The sequence below is a fragment of the Linepithema humile genome, chromosome 3 (assembly GCF_040581485.1).
Source record: "Linepithema humile isolate Giens D197 chromosome 3, Lhum_UNIL_v1.0, whole genome shotgun sequence".
Taxonomy (NCBI): Eukaryota; Metazoa; Arthropoda; class Insecta; order Hymenoptera; family Formicidae; genus Linepithema; species Linepithema humile.
In genome coordinates this window covers 11,004,127-11,028,754 of record NC_090130.1, presented here as the reverse complement: position 1 = coordinate 11,028,754, position 24,628 = coordinate 11,004,127, and the positions used below count along the sequence as shown (strand labels likewise).

Genomic DNA, 24,628 nt, shown 5'->3' with positions numbered 1-24,628 from the left:
GGAATTAGTTAGAGGGTACAGTTGTTCAAACCTTATTACCGTGCGTTTTGGAGGACAATTTTTTTTCCTAAACGTTATTAGCACAAAAAAAATTAATGTAAATGTGAAGAATGTGCCGAAGCCTGTTCTCATTACAAAATGTGGTTACACTCATTACACTGTGGTTCTTTGAGCTGTGCGGTTGCGTTAAAATTGTTTTCTTTGTCGATGTTTGATACTATCAGCGTGTATTTCATGACAAATTGTTGTAATGGGATATCTCAAATTGTAAAACTTCAAGTGCTACTATGTTAATACGGGCTGCGCTTTTGTTCTTGTTGAATAAAACGTTCATTGTTTTCTACTAAATATGCCAGTCTGCACACGAAATGAGATTGTTGACATTTTCATGATCCTTGGCGAGTGTCGTGGTAATTACCGAGCGGCAGCACGATTGTATCGTGAGCGCTTCCCGGGCAGAGATCATCACCCAAATGACAGAGCGATTGCATTCATCGAAAGGCGCGAGAGACAGCAACCTGTTGTAAGGCGACGTCGTCGTATTATGGTAATTGAACGAGACGATCCACGATTTCTTGCCGTGTTGGCTATGGTTGCTATTAACCCGCATATTTCGCTTCGAGAAATTTTGGTTTTCAGGTCATGCTAGACTTGTAAGCGGTTCGACCTTGAAATGATCTTTAAAGGTCATTTCGACTCTTAACATAACTTTAAAGTTTCTATTTAAAAAATTCGATTTGACCTTCAAATGACCATCACCAATGAAGGTCAAGGTCAAGGTGAAATTGAAGGTCACCATCCGATGTCCCCCTCCAAACCCAACAACTTTTGTAAAGGTTATTTGGATTGGTGGCTCCCCGACAAGATATTCAGGTGCGTAATTTCAAATATTTTGTCCTTGAAATAACCTCTGAAGGTGATTCCAAAGAAGAGCCTTAAGTACCCATCTAAACGTAAAATTTTGCACTCTTTCCAAATCCGGAGTCAAAAATAGGGGTTTCTATTTTAAAAATTCGATTTGATCTTCAAATGACCTTGAAGGTCAAGGTCAAGGTGAAATTGAAAATCACCATCCGATGTCCCCCTCTGAACCCAACAACTTTTGTAAGGGCTATTTTCGGATTGGTGGCTCCCCTGACGAGATATTCAGGTGCGTAATTTAAAATGGGATATCCTGTATAGGTTAAAAAATTATTAATATTGTAAAGTTTTTAATAATAACTTTTATGTCATGCGTATTCAGTCAGAAGATGGCGTACTCTATAAGCTGAATGTGTAAAGATTTAATGATTTCTGATTGGTTGTAAATTCAAGCTATTTGCATTCATGTGTGAGCGCGCATTTCAATTGTATTAAGAATTTGGTTTAAGTTGCGAAATGCGTTATCAAGGAAGATGTAAACACGGAGGTTGATGCGAAAAGCTGTAACTAAGCGATTGTCTTGTTTCGGGAGACGCGCGATCGTTCGGACGCTTTTCTGATTTGTATCGTGATACTGTTATCTCGAAGTTTCTCGCGTGTGCTCATTAAACGAGATCTAGTATTAAAATCTTCGTATTATATTGCGAGATATTATTTGTGGTGTATTTAATAACTGTTAGAGTGAAGACATCTTCTGGCCTTTAGAAGAGAGAGAGAGATGACGTGTGGTTTCCCTCTTCTCTCTCTTATACTATTAAGAGTTTTTCTTTTGTTTTTAGTTTTTATATATACAGCGTAGCTGCGCCACATTTACTTACTTATGTTAAGACCGTCGTCGATGTCTCATCTAATGTTAGAGTGTTATATAGAATATTACCAAGTAGTGTTAAATATTTAGAGATAGGATATAGAATTAAGAATTAGATAACTAAGAGTGCGCAGTGATAGAGTGATATATATTTGTACTAAGAAAGGAGGTCGGTTGTGGACTGACTAAGGCTGTCCTTCGTTCAACCTCGCGCATTCTGCCAGGTTATGAGCCCAGTCACTTGGTGAACAAGAAATTAAGAGTTCCTTCAGAGAAACCGTAAGTACATATTTAAGCAGGTGCTAGTCAAAGGAAAATAGAGAGGGGCGGAACTATAAGAGACCGGACATGTCATGTAAAAACGAATGATATTGTATCAATCTCAGAATTCCAAGAAATTTAGAAAATCACGCTTGTGTCGCAAAGAAAACGTGTCTCAAAAATAGATCAAAATAGTAAATATATCTAAGATAAATTCTAAAGAAAACAATTGCATGAACTGTCCGGTACTTGGCGGGAAACAAAGTCACGTGGTCCAGCCATAGCCATAAAATATATGCAGAATCGCAATCGATCAAGCAATAGAAATGAATGCTGTGCAGTGACGAAGCGCGGCGCCAGTGTATGTCATTCTCCGGTGTAAACGGACTAATAGTGTACATGCACCGGAACCATAAAACGCAGGGCGTGTAGTGGTATAAACTATATAGCATCCTGCGCGTGACGCGCGAAATCATTTGAGAAAGAGAGAAATTATACAGAGAACTTAATAAAGAGAAATTATATCTTATTAATATAAGAACTATCAAAGAATTTAAATAAATTAAAAGATCAGTGTGAACCGACTGTACTCATGTAAGTGATCACCCCCACCCATTAAGTAACGGCAAAATCGTAGTACGACTAGTCGGTTTGGGAGGGAGTATATGAGTGCAGGCGGTAAATACAAAAGATCAGAATATTGATTTGTCGTACAAAGCAATATTCACGTGTGCGAAATAAGGTAAAATAACAAAGAGTAATGTTTGGCAGGAAGCAGAGATATATATTCAGAGATGGAAGGGCAAGGGAAGGAAAAAAGACGACCAAACTTCAAAAAACAACAAAAGGTAAATTTATTTCCTAACTTACTATTCGCACACAATAAATAAAAATTGTGGAGAAAGAGAACAAGAATATGGATCCATAAGTATGTGGTAATATGTCCAAGGACATATAACATGTACGCTGTTCGTAAGTCCAAACATTAATGAGAATATAATCTACATGCTAATCATATTAACCGAAATTACAGAGACACAAGATGAAAACAAGGCCATACTAAACACAATGGTAAAATTACTTATACAACAAACTGAAGCAACTACAAAACTAGGCACATACGTGCAAAAAATGTATGAAGGGATGGAGACCCTCATAACATCAATAAAAGCACAAGAACAAATAGGAAAGGACCTAAAAAAAGTGACCGAGACCTGTCTAGCCGACGTCCGCACCCTTTCAGAGAAAGTAAGAGAAGTACCAACAAATACAGAGATCTCAGAAATTATACACTCTACTGCTATCGAACCAAATAATACAGAGTGGTCAGAAATTCAAAATCAAACAAATAATACCGAGAATATTACTCATATGCAATCACTAAATGAAATGACTAAAACCTTTGCAAATTTAAATAAAACTTTAGAATGCAATATACAAAGAAAATTTAATATTAAAAGAGATTACAAACTGACAACTAAAAGCAATCTAGATCTTTGGTTAGATTCCTTAAATTCAGAATTAGCTGCGAACGATTTATTAGAAGTATTAAATAATAATAATAATAATGACAATTCAGAGAAAACAATGAAAGAAAAAAATATCATTAGAGACATTATAATAAATAGACTCGACTCTAAATACCATCAAAAAATCATAGAATTAAAAGACCCCAAAGACATATTACTAAAAATTAAAGAAATTAAGAGACTAGAGACAAACATGACGCACGTTACTGTAAGACAAAAACTCTATAGCATTAAAAAGTCACAAAAAGAAAAAGCGGTCGATTTCTTCGATAGATTCGACAATATCATAAGAGAATACGAAATTTGCAATTCCGAAATAGAACTAACTGAAAAAGAAATAAGAGCTGCCTTCTACAATGCAGTGTCTGACTCCAGCCCGGAGCTGAGAACGGCATATATTGTAAAAGGCCAAACAGGTCCAGAAATGACCATTGAACAAATGAAGACTTGTCTCTTACAGATAGAAGCAACAAGACAAAATACAGAGGCCAGAGCAAATATGATTCAGAGGACGGAGCCACGAGCAGGAACATCACATCAGAGCACAGGGGACATAAAATGCTATCGTTGCAACAAAATAGGCCACTGGCAATCTGATTGTCCATTGAAGACTTATGGTCTGTGGTTCTGCTATGTGTGCAATATGATCACAGACCATAAGGGCGACAATTGCCCGAACAAAGTTCAAAGGTATGAACCTATTAAAAATAACTCAAATATTAACATATTAAACAGAAGCAAAGATAGCGGTAGAGGTAAATTCAGAGGTAGAGGAAATAAAGTTCAGAGTAGGTACCATCCTTATGACAAGAAAAACCAACCGAAAAACTCAACAGCTAAGATTGCAGGTAAGCATAACATAACAAAACAAACTGACAAAAAGATTAGTTTTATAGCTGACTCAGGAGCAACAGAACATATAGTAAGTAAAGGATTACTGCTCAAAAATTTTATCAAAACAATAGGAGAAGAAATTCGGAGTGCAAATAAAAACAAAAGAGCAAATATAAAAATAGATGGAAAAGGAAACTTACATTTAAAATCAAGCATAACAAACGAAACGATTTTTCTATTCAACGTAATAGCAGCACCAGGAATATCAGATAACTTACTGTCACTAAGAAAATTTGCAGAAGCGGGTTATGGTATATATCTAGATAACACGGAAGTAAAAATCTTTAATAAAGAAAATGGGGAAGAATATATAACGGGAAATTACGTAAAACCGAACTGGATAATAGATTTTGAAGTAGATAATTCTGAAGATACAGAGAACAAAAGCAATAAGTACAGAGTAACTGCAAATCTAGTTTCTCTAGAAGATTTCCTGTCACAACCTCAGACGGACCAAGGGAATTCAGAAAGTACAATAGACATACAGAGACCGCCTGAGGTTGGGAGGGAGAAAGTACAGGAAATCACGGAAAACATAGAAACAAAGGAGAAAAATCAAACAGAGACTGGAATTTGGAGTGAGGAATTAAATAGGAAAATTTTGGATCTAAATAATGTTATACCAGAAACAGAGACAAATAAACTAATAAATAATGCAGAGAAACAAAATAATGAAAATACTAAATACAAACCATCTGAAGGAATGATTTGGCACCTGAGGCTGGGACACACGTCATTAGAATATATGAGACAAATGCAAAAGTACGAAGATAAGTTGAAAAAGATCAAATTTAACAGAGAAATATTAGACTGTGAAACGTGTGTTCTGGCTAAGATGGAGAATCTTCCTTTTAAAAATCAGAGAAGTAGATCAGATAGACCACTACACACAATACATGTAGACACGATGGGCAAGATCTCACCGGAGTCATTCCCGGGAAAGAACAGATATATCATAGTATTCATTGATGATTATACTAGGTATGCAAAAGCTTACAGTGTGAAACAAAAGAGTGAATCCGGCCAATGTCTAGAAAGATATTTAACACACATAAGAAATCTGTCTGAAAAGAATGAAAGAGTATGCTTTATCAGAGCAGACAACGGTACAGAGTTTACAGGAGGAGAATTTGCAGAAATAATGAAAAAAGAAGGAATCAGTGGTGATTTTTCACCACCATATACTCCAGAGTTGAATGGCACAGCAGAGAGATTTAATAAAACAATTCAGAAAAAAATCAGAGCCCTCATGATTGACTCAGGACTACCATCAACAATGTGGATTTTTGCAACCGAAGCGGCAGTACATATCTACAACCGGACACCACATAAAGGTATTGAATTCAAAACACCTTTGTCAAAAATTAATCCCAAGGTGAAAAGCCACGTAGAAGAACTGAGAAGATTTGGATGTCAGGCGTACATAAAAATTCCAGTCCCAGAAAATAAATTTTCAGAGAGAGCAATAAAAGCTATTCTGGTGGGATATACGTCAACAGGTTACTTGCTGTGGCATCCACAGACACAAAGATTCTTAAATTCTAGGCATGTAAAGTGCAACGAAAAATTAGTCTACAAGAATGTGGCTAAAATAGCTGAATCAACTGAAATAGAAATTGAAGAATCTAGAGAGGAAATTGTGGAGGAACAAGATAAAATAACAGAGAGACGAGAGGATCACTCAGTTGATTCAGAAACAAAACAAATAGATGAACTAGAATACACGACAAAAAGAAGAGGCAGACCCCTAAAGAGGAAAGCCAACCAAGAAAAGGAATCGAAAACTAGAAAATTGCCAGATAGGAAAACAAAAGGCAATCCTCAGAGAGATCCAGATTTTGTTTACAGAATTCAGAGTATTGAGACAGAGGAAATTGATAAGCGGACTGAAGATGAAATAGTACATGCAAATTTAGCCAGTGTCAACAGAGACCCAACAAATTACAGAGAAGCGATGGAATCGCCAAACAGAGAACAATGGATAAGAGCGATAAGAGAAGAGCTAAATTCAATGACAGAAAATAAAGTTTGGGAAATTGTAAATAGACCAACAAAATCTGCTAATTGTAAGAAAATAAACATCATTGATTCCAAGTGGGTGTTCAAGAAGAAAAATGAAGAAAATGGTCAAGAAAAATTTAAAGCCAGACTTGTAATTAGAGGTTTCAAAGACAAAAATGAGTACGAGATATGTGAAACCTATGCACCAGTTTCGCGCCTGTCAGTTATTAGATCAGCACTGGCCATTATAAATAAATATGACTTGGAAGCAATACAACTGGATGTGAAAACTGCATTTCTCAATGGTATGTTGGATGACAACATATTTATGGAAATTCCAGAAGGAATCGAAGTCAATGATAGTACCAAAAGAAATAAAGTGTGCAGACTAAAGAAAACGTTGTATGGATTAAAGATCAGTCCGAAGAAATGGAATCAGAGGTTTACAGAGGAGGCTTTGAAACTGGGACTAGAGAAAGATATAAATGATCCATGTCTATTCACTTGGAGGAAAAATGGAGAAGTTGTATTGCTAGTATTGTATGTTGACGACATCATACTAGCAAGTAATAACACAGAGAAAATGAAACAAATCAAGACTAGTTTATGTAACACATTCCGAATGAAAGATCTAGGAGAACCTAAATTATACCTAGGAATGAAAATCCAGAGAAATAGAAAAACAAGAGTTATGACACTGAGCCAATCGGAGTTTACAGAAAATATACTAGAAAGGTTTCAAATGAAAGAGAGCAAAGCACAGAATACACCAATGGTGACACGACAGATGAAAAATAAAGAAAATAAAAATCCAGAAAGACTGAAAGAGACTACAACTCCTAGTAAAGCACCTTACCGAGAAGCTATTGGATGCCTGCTTTACTTAGCCAGAGCTACGAGACCAGACATAGCTTTTGCAGTAAATTATTTATCCCGAAGACAAAAGGATCCCAAGGAAAGTGATTGGAAAGACGTAAAAAGGATCTTTCGCTATTTAAGAGGAACCACAGAGATGGAACTAACGTTCAGAGCAAAAGAAGAACAATTAGAAGCTTACGCAGATGCAAGCTTCAAGGATTGTGAGGATTCAACATCAACAGGAGGATACATAATAAAACTCTATGGAAATGCTGTATCATGGAGAAGTTACAAACAGTCCCACATAAGTCTGTCTACCTGTCAGGCGGAATATCTCGCCATGAGTGAAGCTTGTCAAGAAATAGTATCCTTGGACAAAGCCATAAGAGACATTACTGGGAAAACCTTTTACCCAGTGACAATCTGGTGCGATAACAAATCAGCTGGAGCAAGCACTCAAATGGATGGATCACACAGGTTAAAAAATTTTGATGACGAACTTTCAGAGATTCAGAGAAAACTCGAAGAAAGAGAATTAACAGGAAATAAAAGACATATAGCAGAAACACATGGAGATTATATAAAGAGCTGTGTGTTGAGCAATCAAGTTAGGGTAAGGTGGATTAATACAAATGAGAATCCAGCTGATATTCTGACAAAACCTCTACCGGCCCCATTACATACTTATTTCAGAGAAAAATTATTAAATATATTATGAGTTACATTAAATTCAGAGTCGTAGAATTTGTGTTATTTGTTTCAGACTCCCTTGAGCTAGAAATCGAGGAGCCAAGACCAGAAGAGGAGGGAGTGTTAGAGTGAAGACATCTTCTGGCCTTTAGAAGAGAGAGAGAGATGACGTGTGGTTTCCCTCTTCTCTCTCTTATACTATTAAGAGTTTTTCTTTTGTTTTTAGTTTTTATATATACAGCGTAGCTGCGCCACATTTACTTACTTATGTTAAGACCGTCGTCGATGTCTCATCTAATGTTAGAGTGTTATATAGAATATTACCAAGTAGTGTTAAATATTTAGAGATAGGATATAGAATTAAGAATTAGATAACTAAGAGTGCGCAGTGATAGAGTGATATATATTTGTACTAAGAAAGGAGGTCGGTTGTGGACTGACTAAGGCTGTCCTTCGTTCAACCTCGCGCATTCTGCCAATAACTTATTTAATAATAAAGTTTATAAAAGTTCATTTTCATACGTGAGTGCCATCGATAGTTTCCAATTTTCCTCTTATTATTTCCTGACTAATCGATATCCTTGAAATTAAACTAGATATCTTACAGTCATTAATCTTCAGAAGTGGGATAGATAAATATAATCGGTCCGCAAGAATACGGTTTTCGCGTGTGTGCGCTCTTTTTTCGTGTGTCAGTGAACTTTTTTTGGAGCAGTGCGTTCTTAGACTTTCAACGGTTATGCTTTTTCTGCTCGTTTCGTGTTGTAGTGAAACACGGACTTTTGCGATTAGCGGTCACACTGTGTTTTGATTTGAAACTTTTACCGTAGTGCATTATATAGAAGATCGCTATGGATCGTAAACATTTTGAATCGATGACGCTCGAAGGGCTCCGGAGCGAGATCGTTAAATATGGACTACATCCTGCAAACACAAAGAAAAAATGCATCGAAATCTTACTAGATTTTTCTGAAAATTTAGGTCCCGATCTTCCTTTGTCAGGTGTTACACCTTTGGATTCGACTAGCAACGAGATGGCAACAACTCACTGCGAGAAAACAAGTGCCGAAATAACAGGGGGTTGCCAAGGAGCATCATCAGATTTTTCTCTTTCACAATTGTGCTTATTATTTAAAAAACAATTGCGAGTTCAACAAGATTTTATGAAATAACAATTGGATCGTCAACAACAAGAAATGCATCAATTAATTGCTTCATTGACTCTTAAAAATAGTGGTGCTAATCAATTTCCGGACATTTCAAATCAAGTACATCATTCGGTGTCGCGTGCGACGTCGCCGGTGCAAGAGATTCGAATTGACGCTCCTGATTCGTCGCGTCGCTCTACTCTTTCGTCAGTTTTGCCAGCTCAAGCAGTGCAATTACTTTCTTCGCAAATTCCAAATTTTGGTGGTTCAGAAGATGAGGACGTGAACATTTGGGTGCAAAGAGTTGAACATGCTTCGAGAATACATGGAGTTTCATCTGAAATTACATATTTGGCTGCGACAAGCAAGCTCGTGAAATCAGCGCGCCGATGGTTTGATTTGTGTCCAGATTCAGTGTTAGAATCTTGGTCGGAATTTAAACGTGCTCTTCTTCGAAGATTTGAAAAGAAAGTTTTACTGCAAGTAATAATGCAGAAAGTAAAAGCCCGAAAATGGTTATTTTCAAAGGAATCGTTTCAAGATTACGCCACCGATAAATTGGTGTTAATGTAAAGTTTGAATTTGTCAGATAGCAACGCAATTCAATATTTAATCACTGGAATTACAAGCCGTTCTTTGCGTGGAGTTGCTTCTTCCTTGGAAGCTGATACAGTGGATATTTTTTTGCAGAAGATGCATAAAATTACAGTGACTTACAGTGATTCGCAAAGAAAATCTCCTCCGATTTCGCATAAGTCAGAAAAGGTTAAAGACAGTAGTGCTTCTTCCGTTAAATCGGATTCAAAAGCTCATAAAGATGAGAATTCAAAAGACGTTTTCTGTGTGTATTGCCGTACTCGTGGTCATGTAAAGGACAATTGTTTCAAGCTTACAAGAAAGGAGCAGCAGAAGACAACAAATTCCCCTCCCTCCAATCCTGTCGCTGCAGTGGACTCTTCAGAAGATACATCGGCGTCTGTTGCTGCCGTAAGAGAAGCTCTTCCCCTAAGGTTGGATACGAAGGATTCAATTCTTAAGGTCGTTGCTTTAAATAATATTTCTTGTACTTTGTCTGCATTACTTGACACCGGTAGTCCCGTTTCTTTTTAAACCGCTAATTTCTTATCAGTCGGTTTCTGGAAATCCAATTCCTATTCTCGGGTCTATTTCGACTTTGATTAATTTAGAGTCTCTTCCAAGTTTCAATGGAAAAATAGATTTACTTGTTTTTGAAAAAGATACACATTTTGCTGATTTAATAATTGGTCGTGATTTTATTGTAAAGAATGAAATATCGGTCTGTTATCATCCGTCTAATAATTTTTCAGACGATAGATTAAAATTATTTAATAAGGTTGCTTCGGCGGATGTATTTGAAGATGCATCGTTAACTGAAGATGCGTTATTTTCGGATATTAAAACTGATTTTGGTGCAGATGTAGATCAGAAAGTCATTTAATTAAAGAAATTAAAAATACAACTGTTTCTCTTGCGAGCAATGACTATTTTGTTAAAGTTAATTTAAAAGATGAATCGACATATGCTTATGCGCCGCGACGTTTCGCTTGGTCGGAGCGTTTACAGATTCGTCAAATTATTGACGATTTTTTAAAACGTAATATTATTAAAATAAGTACATCTCCATATTGCGCGCGTGTCGTTCCTGTTCGTAAGAAGAATGGAACTTTGCGTTTATGTGTTGATTTACGTCCTTTGAATGATCGAGTTGTTAAACAAAAATTTCTTTTTCCGCTTATTGAGGATTGTCTGGCCAGGCTTTCTGATAAATCGGTTTTTACATTGTTGGATCTCAAGGATGGTTTTCATCAAATAAAAATCCATCCGGAGCACACAAAATTTTTTTCTTTTGCCACTCCGGACGGGTAGTATGAATATAATCGAATGCCGTTTGGTTTCTGTAAATCTCCCGCGGAATTTCAGCGAAGAACTGTACATATTTTACAGCCTCTTCTACGTAACGATAAAGTAATTGTATACATTGATGATATTTTGATTCCTACTTTATCGGTTAATGAGAATTTGTTAGTTTTGCATAAGGTTCTTTTACTTTTTAAGAAATATTTGTTTGAACTTAATTATAAAAAATGTTTATTTCTCAAGAATACAATTGAGTATCTTGGATATATTGTGTCTGCTTCTGGCATAACTTTAAGTTCGCGTCATACGGAGGTGATTCATAATTTTCCAGAACCAACAAAATTAGTTGAACTTCAACGATTTCTTGGTCTTACAAATTATTTTCGGAAATTTATAGAGAATTACGCTCTCACAGCCAGACCCTTACATAATTTAATGCGTAAAACGGTTAAATTCCATTTTGATGCTGCATGTCGTCAAGTTTTCAAATCTCTTAAATGCGCATTGACTTCTTATCCGGTTTTGCGTCTTTATAATCCGTTGGCTGAAACGCAATTACATACGGATGCGAGTTCGATTGCTTTAGCGGCAATTCTCATGCAAAAACAAGAAAGGGGTTGTGGGCTCCGGTGGCTTTTTTCAGTCAGACGACTAATAATACTGAATCTCGTTACCACAGTTTTGAGCTTAAAATGTTAGCAGTGGTAAAAGCTATCGAGAGATTTCACATATATTTATATGGAATTCAGTTTACGGTTGTTACGGATTGTTATGCGATTGTGTATGCTTTAAATAAAGCGCCTTTAAATCCTCGTATTTCTCGATGGACTTTGAGATTACAAGTGTACAACTTTACTGTTTCTCATCGACCTGGAGTTAAAATGACTCATGTGGACGCTCTAAGTAGAGTAGTTTCTTTAATTTCATCTTTACCTATTGAACGTGAACTTGAATATCGACAATTAAGTGATTCACATATTAAATCGATTGCTGAGGATCTTGAACATACAGATCATGAAAAATTTGAATTGATAAACGGTTTAGTTTTCAGAAAAGGGCCAAACAAGTCTCGATTTTATGTACCAGAATCAATGATTCAAAATGTAATACGTGTGTATCACGATGAAATGTCACATTGTGGTATGGAAAAAACATTCCAAGGAATTATCGAAAATTACTGGTTTCCTTTGTTGCGTAAACGCGTTCGAAATCATATTGATAATTGTATTGTTTGTCTTTTGGCAAATACGGCGCCAAACTCTCGTGAAGGTGAGATGCAAATCACAGAAAGTTCTTCCACTCCGTTTGAAATAATTCATATGGATTATTTTGGTCCTTTAAATAAATCTGAACAGGGTTTTAAGCATATATTTTTGGTAGTCGATGCTTTTACCAGATTTACATGGTTATTTCCCGTTATGTCTACAGGTTCAAAAGAACTTATTAAACATTTGGCAAATTTATTTCAGATTTTTGGAAATCCAAAATTAATTGTTTCAGATCATGGAACTGTTTTCACTCCACTCGAGTTTGAATCTTTTATTAAAGAAAGAAAAATCAAACATTGTTTGATTGCTGTCACTGCCCCTTGGGCAAATGGTTTAGTAGAAAGAGTAAACCGTTTCTTGAAATCTTCTTTACAAAAGTTAATTGATGATTTGCAAGATTGGCATGCATGTCTTGACTCAGTCCAATACGTAATCAATAATACTTTTCATTCTTCATTAAAGACGTGTTGTGTGTCGAAAGACCACAACGTAATAATTATAGGTTAATTAGGCAATAACAATAATAAACATTTAGAAGGCCATTAATCGAGGCCACTTCTTGAGAATCCTATGACAAAAGTTATTTAATTATTAAACAATTAGGCGCTGACGCGAGCACTCGTTCTTAGAAGCCCGAGTGTCACTTGCGTCTAAAGTAGGTTAAACAGATCAGCATTTTGGTAACACAATGGATCGATATAGTTCAAGTCTCATTGTGTTCCAAATACTGATCCGTATAAATTAAGGCGGCACACAAGGCGCCGCGGGTTTTTATCAGCAAAGTTCCGGACGAAGCACGACATGTCGCGTACACGCGTAACCACGGTAGTACGGTCGCCGAATAAGTGAGGTGACAAGTGTAATAAGAAGATACCAAATAAAAGTTATTCTATCTATTCAGAAGTGCTTAATTATTCTAAACTCTCCGAGTCAAAGCCCCCTTGACCAGCACGGCGAATCCCGAATCTTTACGCAGCGCCTACCGCTACCGAAGTAGGCGCAACAGACGTCTCCGTCAAAGCTTCTTCTGGGTTATGATCAGAAGAATCATGCTGATGCAGATTTAGTTGATTTTTTGAAAGAAATTTCAAAGACTGAATTGGATTTTTGTTCGGAAAGAGAGACAAATCGTCAAGTTGCTTTAGAAGCCATTGACAAAATTAAAAATTATAATAAAATATATTATGATAAACATCATACAAAACCATCTCAATATAAAGAAGGGGAATATGTTCTTATAAGAGATACTTTTGTTAAGCCAGGTGAAAATAAAAAATTTAAACCAAAGTATAAAGGTTCTTACCAAGTGGCTAAAGTTTTAAATAATAATAGATATGTCATTACCGATATATCAGGTTTCAATCTTTCTCCTAGGCCATATAATTCTATTTTGTCCCCTGACAGAATCAAGCCTTGGATGAAACCCATTGTAAATAGTGAAACTATTAGCGATAAATGAATGTGTGAAAGAAATTTTCAATATTTCTCAGTTAAGGTATTTATTATCGATTCTTTTGTAACTGGCTGTTTTAAAAAGGTTTATTTTTCTTTTTTCGGTTTAATTAGTATTATCTTGTAATTTAATTTATATTATAAATGTTTATTGAAATTTTTATTTTTTTTTTAATTTTTTAATTATTCGAGACGAATGACATTTTCAGGCTGGCCGAACTGTAAAGTTTTTAATGGTAACTTTTATGTCATGCGTATTCGGTCAGAAGATGGCGTACTCTGTAGGCTGAATGTGTAAAGATTTAATGATTTCTGATTGGTTGTAAATTCAAGCTATTTGCATTCATGTGTGAGCGCGCATTTCAATTGTATTAAGAATTTGGTTTAAGTTGCGAAATGCGTTACCAAGGAAGATGTAAACACGGAAGTTGATGCGAAAAGCTGTAACTAAGCGATTGTCTTGTTTCGGGAGACGCGCGATCGTTCGGACGCTTTTCTGATTTGTATCGTGATACTGTTATCTCGAAGTTTCTCGCGTGTGCTCATTAAACGAGATCTAGTATTAAAATCTTTGTATTATATTGCGAGATATTATTTGTAGTGTATTTAATAACTTATTTGATAATAAAGTTTATAAAAGTTCATTTTCATACATGAGTGCCATCGATAGTTTCCAATTTCCCTTTTATTATTTCCTGACTAATCGATATCCTTGGAATTAAACTAGATATTTTACAATATAAAATATAAACTATAGTTTCAAATTACCTTATATTACCTTATTATTATTACCTGACAGTCCATCGCCTCATCAACTTGGATTCCTTGAAGCCCTTCGTTTTACAATATTTCATTCAAGCACTCTACAATTAATGCCCTGTCTAGATCGGAGGATGATTTTACTTGTGGCTTATTTTTTTATCAATTAAAAAAAATTATTTGAGTCAAACTATCTACTCCATAAATAGGATCATTCACCGATCGAAGTTAAGCATAACTGAATGAAATTGTAGGTTATGCATCTCTCCCAGAATTCCCATAGCAGACGACTTTATAAATCCTTTTAGTGATGTCTTACAAAAGATCAGTCAGACGTCTGTACCATAGAACTTATAGTAAATGGAAGAGGAATACGGGGTGACGAGCTGTGAGCAAGATCTAAAGGACAGAAGTATCTTTTTGTCCTACTCAATGACTATTCTTCTCTATGCGCATGACCAAGTTCCACCAATCAAAATTTCAGATTTTAGAACAACACATGATCGTAATATTTTCATCAATTTTCACAGTTTTTTGTGATTTGTTGTTTTCTGTGTACGAGATCGTTAATTTTAAATGTAAAATGGTTCGATATTGTGTTTTATGTGGTAATCGTGACAAAACAGTATCTTATCACAAGTAAGTAAATGTATTTCACAGCTTCTAATATTAATAATAACAGCTTCTAATAAATACATGTGTTTTATGCTTGCATGATATTTTAGGTTAAATAAAATTACATTCCAATTTTTGCAGATTTCCAAATAATGTGCAAATAAGACCAGAATGGCTAAAATTTTGTAATTTTGATGAAGTTGTTCTCAAAACTTCCACTTTTTTATGCTCAAATCACTTCACAGAAAAAGATTATCTTCTCACAACAAAAAATAAAGTTTTAAAAAATAGAAGCATACCATCTATTTACTATATCAAAAGTAGAAAAAGATATGTACATGAAAAGACAAACTGTATTATGTAAAACAAATTATTTGATTTAGTTATATATATAAAACATAATTTTAGGAGCCATAATGATAAAGATTGCAAACATGAGGAAATTGATATAAAACGGAACAAAATGGTAAATATCTGTGAAGAGGAAGCATATACTTCAATTCAACATATAGCTGATGAAAATTTGAATGAACTAATTCCAGATGAAGAAGAAATTCATCACAGTGAGTTTTTTAAATGTGTCATGATTTATGAAGTATCACTTTAACATTTCATATTCACAAGTAAAATCTTAAATCTGCATTGGACTATGCATCTTGTTGCAGCAATTCGCAAGTGATTTAGTAAATTACTAAAAATGAACCATACAACACATAAGGTCTGTTTTTTATAGCTAAACTGGCTGCACTAGTTCAGAGTTTATCTTTCTCCTTCCAATGTGGAAGGAAAAAGATAAACTCTGAACTAGTACAGCCAGTTCAGCTATAAAGAACAGACCTATAGTGTATACTAGTAATTTATTAGATCGCTTGTGAATTGCTGCAACAAGTTGCATAATCTGATGCAAGCTTTAATTATTCATTACATGAGAAAATAGTTTCACTAATTATTATTATTTATCAGGTACCATTGATGTAGTTTCATTGATAAATGTAACTCCTCCAAACTCTCCACGTTATAATGAACCACGTTATATTGGTGATATTAAGACACCACATTTAGCTACACCACGAAGAGCTAAGAGAGCTTTTAATTTAGCAAAGCTGGTAGTAAAGAAACAAAGAAGACAAATTTTAACATTACAACAAACTACTGGTAGATTGAAAAAGCGTCTTAAAACTATAAAAGACTTAATAGATCACCTCAAGAAGAAGAATTTCATATCAGATAATGCTGTCGATTGCTTAATGGTACATTTTGGACAGTATTCATAATCCGTTCTTATATTTAAGATTGTTTTAAATATGATCTTAAAATGCTATGAATCGATTAAAAAGTCATATTAGTATCTTAAGACAGTATTTAAGATAATCTAAGAATAAAAATGGACTATGAATACAACCTTTGAAAAAATTGTATATAGTAATAAGATTAATTTTCAGTGCACAAGCGTAATAAAATAATGTAATCACGTATACACGTTGATTTTTTTCAGACACAATTACCTGACCCAATGCGAGAAATCTTTAAACGCAAGCAAACTAAGAAAAAAAAATATTTACCTGAATTAAGAGCATTTGCTCTTACGTTAAACTTTTATTCTTCAAAAGCTTACAATTACGTACGAAAGAGTTTCTGTAATCTTTTACCTGAACCCTCTACAATTCGAAAATGGTATTCAGTATTGAATGGACGCCCTGGATTTACTGCAGAAGCATTTGAAGCTCTAAAGTGTCAAGTTGAAAAAAGTGATAATCCGATTATTTGTAATATCGTAATAGACGAAATAGCGATTCGACAACAAGTAACTTATGACGGACAAAGATACTATGGACTTATTGATTTCGGAGTTGATCATAATGACGCTTTTCATGTAGATCATTCACTTAAAGCAACAAACGCCCTAGTTTTCATGCTTGTCGCGATCAACGGCCACTGGAAAATTCCTGTAGGATATTTCTTACTGAACTCGTTAAATGGAGCTGAGAGAGCCAGTTTATTAGAAAAATGCCTGGAGTTGATAGAAATGACAGGAGTAGAAGTGCATTTCGTAACTTTTGATAGAGCTAGCGTTAACATAAATATGTGCAAATATTTAGGTGCAAATTTTGAATTAGGAACTGCTTTTAAGCCATATTTTATCAATCCTGTAACGAAAAAAAAAAATCTTTTGTTTTTTTGATCCATGTCATATGTTAAAATTAGTTCGAAATACTTTGGGTGATCAAAAAATTATGAAAAGTAAAAATGCAGATATCCATTGGCAGGATATTGTGCTCCTGCAAAAGCTGGAGGAAGAAGAAGGGTTGCGTGCTGGTACAAAATTAACAAAAAAACACATTTTCTATCAAAACAATAGAATGAATGTTAAGCTAGCTGCTCAAACACTGAGTGAAAGTGTTTGTTTTGCCCTCAAATATGTGCACACAAGTAATTATAAGCAATTCCATTCTCCAGAAAAAACGGCTGAATTTTGCTCGGTGTTTAATAACGCTTTTGATATCTTGAACGTGCGTAGTCAGTTTTCAAGAGGAACGAGTTATAAAGTACCTTTAACGAATAAAAACTATGACGAGTTAAAAGCTCATGTTGATAAAATTATAGAATATATAAGCGATTTAAAAAATGTACAAAATCAATCTATTCTAAGAAGTAGTAGAAAAACTGGCTTTCTAGGATTTATTATCTGTTTAAAAAATATATTTCAATTGTGGAATGTTTTAAAACAATTAAAATTAAATTATTTATTAACATTTAAACTTAATCAAGATCATTTGGAAACATTTTTTAGCGCTCTGAGAAGTCGGGGAGGGTTCAATAACAATCCTAACGCTCAACAGTTTGAAGCAGCATACAAAAGGTTGATGGTCAGGCATGAAATTAGTGCGTCGGAAAAAGGAAATTGCCTAATTAACGATATTCATATATTGTACGCACCTTCAACAACAAAAAAATACTCTGAAGTTCAGAGTCTGAACCAATATACACCGAATCATATGATTCTGAAACAATTTTTGCTATCGACATGTTTGACCATGATTATTTAGCTTCGTTATGGTCTCTTAGTTCGTACGTAGAAGATGTTGTAAAATATATCAGTGGATTTGTAGTAAAAAAAATGACCCGTGATAAAAAAATATGTGAGACATGTGCCTCTTTTTTAACATCTACGAATAATACCTCAAATTTAATTACATTTAAAAATAGAGGAAAATTGACAATTCCCTCGGAAGATGTAATAAAAATTACAAGCGCGTGCGAAAAAATTATAAGACAGAATAACCATATTATTTTTATTAAAAAAAATATTAAAGATTTTTTAGCGTTAAAAGTCTTTAATGCTGTGATTGATTATAGTTTTACGCACGATGCTATGTTTGAACATATAAGAAATCAAGATATTTTTGATAATCATAAGATACAGTTGATAAAATGTATCATTGAAATATATGTTAAAATACGTCTATATCACGAAGCAAAATTCTCAAGTGATGCTGAAAAAAAAACAATACATACGCCACAAGTATTCGAAAATAATACATTTTTATCATCAATAAATTATCTATTATAAGTACTTTTTTATAAGTTTCTTGATAATTCCATTATATATATACATATATCATATATTTCTTTCAACATTATATCTCATATTGTATTTATTTTTATGTATTCTTTGTGTCGTTATCTATTTTTGTTCTTATATCTTATTAAATGGTTTTTCCTTTTTAATATGATAGTTTGCAATTATTTCATATTTTTTAAAGCAGAGGTTACAGAGAACTCGACAATTAAAATACCGCGTCTCGCTTGGCACATGCGCAGAGAGAAGAAAAGTCACTGAGCAGGACAGAAATACATCTTCTGTCTCTTAGATGTTGCTCACACTTTCCACCCATTGTTTAGATACGCTATTCCTCTTCCATTTACTATAAGTTCTATGGTCTGTACATCGTCTTTAGGTAATGTCTCAAAGACGTAATAAAAAAGACGTCTACAGAACGACGTTAAGACATGCATGTTGTGTGGATAAATTTGAAATTAAAATAAAATTAATATATAAATTGCAGAATAAATATTGTTTAAGATTTAAAAAAAAAATAAATTAAAAGGAATTAAAAGAAAAATAAAACGATTAATCGATTTTTCGATTTCTTTTTAGTAATATAATCGACATTTTTATGAGTTTTTTTTCTTATACTTGATTATTAAAATATCGAGTTATTTTTGAAAATCGCCCATCCCTAATACAGGGTCTTCGAAAAGTCCGGAAACGGTCGAATATTAAAATAATAAAGCATTTTAGAAAAAAATGTTTCAAACAAAAGTTATTTAATTCGAAGAGAGCCATAAAATGGTGCTATTGGTTTGACCTGAATAGTCATTTGAAGGTCATATGAAGATCACCTCGAATTTCTTAAATAGAACACCCTATATATTTGTACACATTCTTGTAGCTTACTTCAAAAGCTTTCCAAAACACTATAATAAAATATTTTTTTATTAAGTATTTGTCAAGTTATAAGGTTTGAAAGTTACGGTACCGCCCGCATCAGCGTTATCCGAGATGTATCACGGTCGGATTTATATCTCGTGCGTGCGTGCGTGCGTGCGTGCGTGCGTGCGTGCGTGCGTGCGTGCGTGCGTGCGTGCGTGCGTGCGTGCGTGCGTGCGTGCGTGCGTGCGTGCGTGCGTGCGTGCGTGCGTGCGTGCGTGCGTGCGTGCGTGCGTGCGTGCGTGCGTGCGTGCGTGCGTGCGTGCGTGCGTGTGTGTGTGTGTGCGTGCGTGCGTGCGTGCGTGCGTGCGTGCGTGCGTGCGTGCGTGCGTGCGTGCGTGCGTGCGTGCGTGCGTGCGTGCGTGCGTGCGTGCGTGCGTGCGTGCGTGCGTGCGTGCGTGCGTGCGTGTGTGTGCGTGCGTGCGTGCGTGCGTGCGTGCGTGCGTGCGTGCGTGCGTGCGTGCGTGCGTGCGTGCGTGCGTGCGTGCGTGCGTGCGTGCGTGCGTGCGTGCGTGCGTGCGTGCGTGCGTGCGTGCGTGCGTGCGTGCGTGCGTGCGTGCGTGCGTGCGTGCGTGCGTGCGTGCGTGCGTGCGTGCGTGCGTGCGTGCGTGCGTGCGTGCGTTTAAGAAATTCGAGATGATCTTTATATGATTTTCAAATGACTATTCAAGGTCAAACCAATAGCACCATTTTATAGCCCTCTTCGAACTAAATAACTTTTGTTTGAAACATTTTTCTCTAAAATGCTTTATTATTTTAATATTCGACCGTTTTCGGACTTTTCGAAGACCCTGTATACCTTCTCTTTCGGCACGTTTCTGAACAAAGGTTTTGATAGATTGCGCCCATTCCAGTTGTATTATAGTTCAGTGGCTTGTAATAGCTTTTATTTATTGGTAATAAAACTATACATATTAATTGATATATATGTAAAATAAATAGCCTTATTACTTCACTTATAATTTAAAACAAATATGTATTTTCTTAATAATAATCAACTCTCTCTGAAAAATTCATATGTATTACATACTTTTATGTAAAAAACTTTTTACAGAATTTAACTAGAGGATGATCATGTCTCTCAGATACAGGCACACAACGCTGTTGAAGTACAAACCAACCTATATGGAGTCCTATAATCATTGGTACTATGATATAAAGAGTACCACTCCTTTGCTTTTTCACAGTAGATGACTTCATTTCTAGTCCCCTTTTTTGTAATATACTAATTTAATACTAATTATTTATATTCACACCTTTTTGCAGTGGTTTGTACCTAAAAAATAAAGATTCTTTAATATATTTGTTTTTTAAATACACAAAATATATAAAAAAGAAATCAATTATTTATCAAACAACAGTTTTTATTTTTTTATCTTCTATAAATGTACTTACAACATAGAATTACTACATGCACAATACTCATTTTCTCATTACTCATCTTGTTCATCATAAAATTTGTTAAAAATGGTCTATCTTGCATAGTTTTACAATGATATATTTTAACGAGTTAATTATTTTGTCTTGTTTATACATTAAGATGTCAAATAAATATACTGTTATCAAAATATGTAAACACTTCTCTTGCAGAGTTAAATTATTTTAATTTACAACTTCTTATTTTGTACAGTAAAAAAAAACAGTTATCATACATAGTTTTATTAAAATTGGTAAGAAAATAGGTATTCTGCAAATTAATTTATCATCAAATAAAAAGTTCATCAAATCAAATTTATCATAAAATAAAAAATTTTTTATCAAATAAAAAGAAGTTAAAATAAAAAAAGAACTAAAAATAGGAGAAACTAAAGGGCTAAAAAAGCTAGAACAAGTTAAGTGTTCAAATTATATTCGTTTAAAATTTCATATACAAACATTTCGGCACATGTTATTTGGTCATCTTCAGTGTATTTAAACATATAAACCTATGTCAACATATCAAAACTAATCGAGACGCAACGCAAACAAATTGAAATTGAATTAATGTCTGTCGTAAAATTATAAACTGGAAGTATGTCATCCTAGTTATATTTGTCCAACGGAGAAAAATTTTTCAATACAATGTATTACGGAATTGCCTTTGTAATTCTCAAGATATGCACGCATGATTGTAGAGGTATAAATGATTGTATAATATAAACCTTGTGTAGGATGACATCAATTTCTTTTACAAAAGTGAGCCATGAACAGTCATTCTTGCGAATCTATATATAAAGTATCAATACTGTTAATGAAGTTAAAATAATAAAAATTGTTTCTATATAAAAATGAAAAAGAACAAAACATACTTTATTGCCAATACGGTTAATTGTAAACAAAGTATTGTATTCTGATAAATGAAAACAGTTCCAAGGCAACTCTCTCCCGGGTGTATAATGTGAAGGATGTTAAAAGAATGAGAAGTATCTAAATGATAATATGTACAATAAGCTATTAAGAAAGGAAGGAAAAAGAAGGAGAGGAGGAAAGTAACGAAAGAGATTTTACTAAAGAGTGATAAACATCCTGAAAACCGATAGATAGGAGTCTGGTAAGAGCTCGGTGTCACTTTGTTAATGCTCGCATTTTGTCTTTTTATATGTACTATTTCAGATGTTCTTCTTTTGCTATATGAAGATATATATTCTTTATTCAAAATCTCAACATGTTTCCAGTTAAAATCGTGGTTATATTCTACCTTATAACTAGAAACAACTGAAGGAGAACCAATCTTTTATTGATATCAGTTCGATTCTTTAATTCTTGTTTTGAATTGCCTTTATGTCTGATCAACGTATGTTGATCAGACATAAAGGCCTCACAATTATGGCAGGAAATTTTATAAACTCCATTTTGCTTCATTGGTTTAAGAATGTCCTTACCAATTTTTATAAATTTATTTAATTTATTATTACAGAAAAAAAGCTGTTCTGAAATTCTTTTTTTTCAAAATTGGCATAAACTCTGATATTCACAAATGGAATTGTGAAGAATTTCTTACTTCCGTTTTTATTAGAAGCCTCATATTTTAGCTTTAGAAGATAGCTTACGTAGATCTTCGTTTCTTAATTACAATTGTCATTATTTTGGAAAACATCTATGCTTTAAAACATGTATGAATTTATTTAGACTAAGTGTTAATTTACATTTTCGCATTAAATTTAAAAAAAATGTATCTACCATAGGTTTAACACCATCACATCTTTATCATATACTCAAATACAAAACATTTGAATTTTTACAACACCGACTCTTATAGAAAAGTATCGAAGTTAAACCTAATGGTTGTAAACAAAAATGTTATGGGTTGAGTTAAACATTGCATATTCTTTCTTACATCGCGTGAGAATCGATATTTTCAACGTATAAACACTTATTTAATATCTCACCATCTAATATACCTAGTTTGTGAATTTTTTTTATAGGACAAGACAGACAAAAGAATTATGGCATATCAAAAATGAAAAAAATTAAGTAAGAAACTGGACTGGCTGATTTCTAAACAAAAAAAAAATAAAATTTAAAATAAAACCTATTAATTATTCGTATCACATATTTGATAACAATAACTTACAAAACAATGATGAGAATTGTAATAACCTCAGAAATAAAGATACCTTTGATATTAATATAACATCGGAAACTTTTGATTCTCATGTAATCATTGAAGTCTCATGACAGATAGTTCTAGAATTTCTCAGGTGTTTCAATCCTGAGAGGTGGAATTACTATTACAATTAAATGATAGATTTAACTTAACTTTGTCTGATAAAAAGGTGACTTTGAATTCATCAAAAGTTTATAAAATTTCCACGATTGTGAGGCTACATACGTTGGTCAGACAAAAAGGCAACTGAAAACAAAAATTAAAGAACATCCAACTGATATCAATAAAAGGTCTGGTTCTCCTTCAGTTGTTTTTAGTCATAAGTTAGAATATAACCACGATTTTGACTTGGAACATGTTGAGATTTTGGATAAAGAATCTTCATACAACAAAAGAAGAATATCTAAAATGGTACATATAGAGACAAAATACGAGCTTTAACAAAGTAACATCAAACTCTTACCAGACTTCTATCTATCGGTTCTCAGGATGTTTCTCACTCTTAAAAAAATGCCTTCCTCGTTATTCTCTTTCTCTCCTTTTTTTCTTAATAGCTTACATATTACCATTTGAATACTTCTCATTTTTCTAACATCTTTCACATTACACACCCAAGAGAGAGTTGTCTTGGAACTGTTTTTACTCATCAGAATACAATACTTTGTTCACAGTTAACCGTATCGATAATGAGGTATTAGTTCTTTTTTATTTTTATATAGGAAGAATTTTTATTATTTTAACTTTATTAACTAGCATTAATACTTTATAGACTCGCAAGAGTGACAGTTTGTAATTCACTTTCGTAAAAGAAATTGATGTCATCCTACAAGAGGTTTATACTATACAATTGTTTATACGTCTACAATCATGCATGCATATCTTGACAATTACAAATAAGACAACTTCGTAATACATTGTATCGAAAAATTTTTCTCTGTTGAACAAATATAACTAAGATGACATACTTCAAGTTCATAAGTTTACAATAGAATTTAATTCAATTTCAATTTCAATTTGTTTGCATTGCGTCTCGATTAGTTTTGACATAGATTTATATGTTTAAATACACCGAAGATGACCAAATAAAATGTGTCGAAATGTTTGTATATGAAATTTTAAACGAATATAACTTGAACACTTTTAACTTGTTCTGGCTTTTATAGTTCCTTTTATTTTAACTTAATTTTATCAAATAAAAAGATAAATTAATATGATTTTTACTGGCAAACTACTTATACAAATTTCCTAACCTATAAAGTGAATGAAAGCAAATTATATAATTACTAATTACAAATTGAATAAAATTCGCAAAACCATTTAATTATTTTCAATTATGTACCGTTAATTTTTTCTACATACGCAGTAATAATGATTAATAACGACAAACAATAATAGGTGACAACACGGATGATAATGTGGCAATTGATGAGTCAAGGAAGAACATACTGACATTACCGGCAAAGATCGG

General features: G+C 33.9%; 2 long non-coding RNA genes across 3 annotated transcripts; one reads left to right on the top strand and one right to left on the bottom strand.

Moving 5' to 3' along the window:
- Positions 1 to 14,648: 14,648 nt before the first annotated feature.
- LOC105667579 (uncharacterized) lies at positions 14,649 to 16,557 on the top strand. 2 transcript variants are annotated; one of them, XR_010888965.1, is made up of 3 exons: positions 14,649 to 15,106; positions 15,224 to 15,645; positions 16,046 to 16,557. It is a non-coding gene; the product is annotated as an uncharacterized lncRNA (long non-coding RNA). The 2 variants fall into 2 exon arrangements; XR_010888966.1 differs by having other exon boundaries at positions 14,794 to 15,106; positions 15,491 to 15,645.
- A 3,865-nt stretch (positions 16,558 to 20,422) lies between these two features.
- LOC136998893 (uncharacterized) lies at positions 20,423 to 24,628 on the bottom strand. The gene is made up of 2 exons (XR_010889412.1): positions 24,500 to 24,628; positions 20,423 to 20,850 (listed from the first exon to the last, which is right to left on the bottom strand). It is a non-coding gene; the product is annotated as an uncharacterized lncRNA (long non-coding RNA).